This window comes from Schistocerca nitens, chromosome 8 (assembly GCF_023898315.1).
Source record: "Schistocerca nitens isolate TAMUIC-IGC-003100 chromosome 8, iqSchNite1.1, whole genome shotgun sequence".
Taxonomy (NCBI): domain Eukaryota; kingdom Metazoa; phylum Arthropoda; class Insecta; order Orthoptera; family Acrididae; genus Schistocerca; species Schistocerca nitens.
The window spans coordinates 552,627,999-552,632,992 of record NC_064621.1 but is presented as its reverse complement, the minus strand read 5'-3'; the positions used below and the strand labels follow the sequence as shown (position 1 = coordinate 552,632,992).

The following is a 4,994-nucleotide window of genomic DNA, read 5'->3' as shown; positions in this document are numbered from 1 at the left end:
AGTGCTCAGAGCCATTTGAATCATTTTTGAACTACCATAGGACCCATTAAAGCGCAGGAAAATGGGTCCCATAGCATAATACTGCTCCCAGCAGCTTGTGTGGCGCACTGTACGTTTCGAGCCGCCGTTCACCTCGATGACGGCGTTTGTGTAGATGATCATCGACCTAGTTTAGCAAAAATGTGATTCATCCGAAGAGCCGATACATTTCCATTGATCGACTGTCGAATCCCCACGGTCTCGTAACCACTGCAATCGTTACTGACGATGTCATTGGGTCAACACGTGAATACGTAGGGGTGGTATGCTGCGGAGCTTCGTGTTCAACAAGGTGCGATGAAAAGTGTGCTTCTAAACACTTGTGCGTGCACCAGCATTGTGTGACCATTTATGTCACCCTTCTTTGCAAATGTCCAATATCACCTGTTAGTCTTATTGTGAATGGGTCTGCGATGTATTATGGTTAAAATGGTGGACTGCCATGTGGCCATATGGCCAGCCTTCAACAGACACAGAGTAATAGCTGGTTAAAACTGTTGTGCCTTGGATTTTCATGAAAGAGATGCGGGCAGAAGAACGTAAGTTTGCGCATAGGTAAGTGGTTTTCGCTCACTCAGTATATTAATATACCTCACTGATGAACCTAATTTCGCTTGTAACTGCTTTACAAGGCAGCACACACACACACACACACACACACACACACACACACACACACACACACACACACACACATTATTCCCTTTTAAGAGAGCAATTGAACTTGAGTAGTCATGAATTCTTCTTCTTTCTTCGTTCTTCCCAAATTCTCTTCATACGTTCACTGTGTTCTCTCTTGCGTTCTTCCGACCATCTTTTTCCCGTTCTGTTCTCCGTGTGTTCTTGTTTAAGTGTTCTTTCTGTCTGATGTTTCTAAACTGTTCTCTATTGTTTATGTTGTCTTGTGTGATCCCCAGTTCTTTAATGTCTTGTTTTTGCTCTTGTTTACTATTTCAAAGATTTGCCTTGTGAGCCTACTTTTATTCATCCTGCTGATATGTCCATAAAATTTCATCCTTCTCTTTTCAATGCTGTCTGTTATCGTTTCTATGTCTTTGTAAATCTCTCTAGTTGCCCTCTTCATCTTAATTCCTTGCCGAAACACTGGTACATATATTTTCCTCAGAATTTTTCTTTCCTGCTTTCCAGTCTCTCTGATCTTCGTATGACCATGAATCACTGTAGTTTCTGCAGCATAAAGTACTTCTGGTAGGACTACTGTGTTGTATTGCCTTAGTTTCGCATTGACAGAAATAGATTTCTTATTATAGTGATTCCAAGTGAGCTTATGCGCTTTTTGTAATCTGGAGATTCTATCTTTATGGGCTATTGAGTTCAGTACTGATGGTTGGATTATCTCTACCAGATATCTGAAGAGGGCAACTTATGCCACTTTTCCGTATTGGGTAGTAATGGGGAGATTATCTACAGGTTTGTTTTCCATATACTGTGTTTTCTCGAAGGAGATTTGTAGCCCAGTTTTCTGTGAGATTTCGTGTAGTTTTCCCAACGCAAGTTTGGCTTCCTCTCTATTGTTCGTTAGAATGGCGAGATCGTTCGCGAAAGCCAGACACTTCACCCTGATTCTCTACTATTTTTTAATCCCAAGCTAAATTCCTTTTATTTCCTTTTCCCATGTCCTCAAACGTTTTTCCAGAACCATGTTAAATAGAAGGGGGGACATTCCATCTCCTTGGCGAACACCAGTATGGATATGAATGCTCCTGATGTTTCTCCCACGAATTTAACTTTGGAGGTTGTATCAGTTAATGCCTGTTGAATAACTGACCGTGTTTTCCTGTCAATTCTATATTATATATATATATATATATATATATATATATATATATATATATATATATCACAGAAAAATATATATATATGATTTTTAACAATGTGAACTTGGATTTATTTATAAAACAAACTTGTCACGTTCAAAGTACTTTCTTTTATAAATGATACTCCCGTAAAATCAGTATGTGCATTGTTGGAGACAATTTTATATTCATCTGCAGTAACGACTGAGAGTGCCTACCCCGCTTTTTGCTTGGGTCGCTGCTACGTTATCAAATCTGTATCAGCTCATGCCGCTCTTCATCTGTGGAAACAGGACTAAATCGCACAGAACTTGATTAGATGAATAGATGCCTGTAGCAAGAGAACCACGCTGTTTTTCGTCAAAACCAGGTACAATGAGATGGTTATGTGAACAGGAGCATTGACAGTTATGGTATCACTAGTGTTCCGTCCGTACCAGGAGGGGTCCTTTTGACACACTGTTACGCACTTTTCTCAGGAACTATAAATAGAAAACTTGATTATTTGCCTCATCTGGTGGAACGAACTCTGGATGCTATATCCCCCAATACAGGTAAACAAGAAACAAATGAGCATCATCTTGAGCTTTGACTTCCTTTGAAGATTTTTTTTTGAGGAGGCTGCAATGAAGTCTTTCTTTGGCATGTTTGGTATTCGATTTCTAGATCGTCACCGTACCACCATGACTCGTCACCAGTGACAATCTTGGAAGAACATTCTGGGACAGTTCGGAGCTGTTCTTTAGAAAATCGCTTCCCCTCGACTCTCTTTTTCCTGGCCAGTCAATACCCGTGGCACAGATTCGAGACTGTGTTCAGTTTAATCGTAGCATTTACAATATATATGAGCTTTCAGTGTAAAGCAGTTTTTTTGTGTGTTGTACCATGTGGGATTTTTATGAATCAAACTATAGTTTAGTAAGTTATGTTTACAAACAATTGACACAAATTATTCAAAGAAAATAGAAAAAGTGGTAGTGGCTGATCAGTTTGGCTTCTGGAGAAGTGTAGAAACTCGCTAGACAATATTCATTCTGCGGCGTATTTTAGAGGAGAGGTTAAAAGAAACGTAAACCTACGTTTATAGCACTGTAGATTTAGACAAAAGATTCTGTCTGAAATTCTGAAGGCAACAGGGATAAAAAACAGGGCGTTAAGACATCTATAACTTGTACAGAAACCAGACTGCAGCTATAAAGGTCGACAGACATGAAAGGAAAGCAGTAGTTGGGAAAGGAGAAAGGAGTGACACATGTCTGTCGGCTATCCGAGGTGCTAGTCTGTACATAGTGCAAGATGTGAAGGAAACCTAGGAAAAAATTGGAGAGGGAATCAAAGCTCAAGGAGAAGAAAGGAAAGCTTTGATGTTTGCCGATGACATTGAAATTCTGTCGGAGACGGCAAAGGAGTTGGAAGGGCAATTGAACGGATCGAATAGTGTGTTGAAAATAGGTTATAAGATGAAAAATTTAAATGTAAAATAAGGTAATTGTACGTAATTAAATTTGGCGGTGTTGGGGTCTTTACATTAGGAAATTGGGCACTAAAAAGAGTAGAAAAGCTTCGCTATTTGGGCAGGAAAATGACTGATAATGGCCAAAGATGGAAGGATATAAAATGCTGACTGGCTATAGCACGAAAAGCATTATTGAAAAAGAGGAATTTGGTAACATCTACGGAGGCGTGTTGAAAAGTAATGCCTCTGAATTTCTCGTGTGAAAACTCTCAAAGTTTTTTTAAAAATAAAAGAAACTTTATTAACATTCTACATCTTTTTTCTTCATGTCTAAATATTTTCTTCTCATCCAGGCGACGGACACATTTCTCCCAACGAGAGACCAGTTTGTTGATATTGTCACTGAAGAAAGTTTGACTGTGTTAACGGAGCCACAACCTCAGCTCTGCTTGCACCCCTTCATTACTGTCAAAGTGAAGTCGTCGAAGGTGGTCGTGAAGTTTAGGAAACAGATGATAATTGTATGGGGCCAAGTCGGAACTGTATGGAGGATGATCGATGACAGTGAACAAAAGGCGTCGGTGTCGCGGCGGTCGTGTGTGATCGGGCAGTGTCATGCTACATGTGTGGACGAACTCTTCGAATTCGAAACTCGATTACAGCGGGCTGTTTCTCAGGCACCGCCATAGTTATGTGACATACCACCATGTTACATACTACAACTGGAAGCCCTCTGGTGGCTGAGGGCCAACGGCGTTGCCGCAGTGGTAACACCTGTTCCCGTCAGATCATCGAAGTTAAGCGCTGTTGGGCTGGGTTAGCACTTGGATGGGTGACCATCCGGTCTGCCGAGCGCTGTTGCCAAGCGGGGTGCACTCAGCCCTTGTGAGGCAAACTGAGGAGCTGCTTGATTGAGAAGTAGCAGCTCCGGTCTCGGAATCTGACATACGGCCGGGAGAGCGGTGTGCTGACCACATGCCCCTCCATATCCGCATCCGGTGATGCCTAAGGTTTGAGGATGACACGGCGGCCGGTCGGTACTTTTGGAGTCTTCATTGCCTGTTCGGGAGGAGTTAGTGGCAGAGGGCTGCAAATACGTAGACGTGAAGAATAGAGATTAGAATATTAACAGAGTTTGCTTTATTTTAAAAAAAAAAGCTTTAAGAGTTTTCACATAAGAAATTCAGAGGCGTTACTTTTCGGCACACTCTCGTACTTCTAATTTAAGTGTTAGAATGCCATTTCTGAAGATGTTCATCTTGTACAGACACGAAACATGGGCGAGACGAGAACAGAATGTAACCTTTTGAACAGTGATGCTACGGACGACTCTTGAAGATATGGGTAGATGGAGAAAGTTATGAGGAGTTACTGAATCGAATTCAGAGCAAAATTAATGCTTGGCACAACTTGCCTAGAATACGCGATCGGTTGACGGGACACGTCCAGAGAATGAAGGAATCGTCAGTTTGATTACAGTAATTGAAGGAAATGTGTGTGTGTGTGTGTGTGTGTGTGTGTGTGTGTGTGTGCGGTTGATAGGACACGTCCTGAGAATGAAGGAATCGTCAGTTTGAGTTTGGTAATGAAATGTGTGTGTGTGTCTTTGTGTGTGTGTGTGTGTGTGTGTGTGTGTGTGTGTGTGTGTGCAGTTGAAAGGACATGTTCTGAGAATGAAGGAA

The 4,994-nt window shown here is 41.4% G+C and overlaps 1 pseudogene; it reads left to right on the top strand.

Annotated features, from left to right (window-relative positions):
* The first annotated feature begins 4,058 nt into the window (after positions 1-4,058).
* On the top strand, positions 4,059-4,176 carry LOC126200110 (5S ribosomal RNA; annotated as a pseudogene).
* The last annotated feature ends 818 nt before the right edge of the window (positions 4,177-4,994 follow it).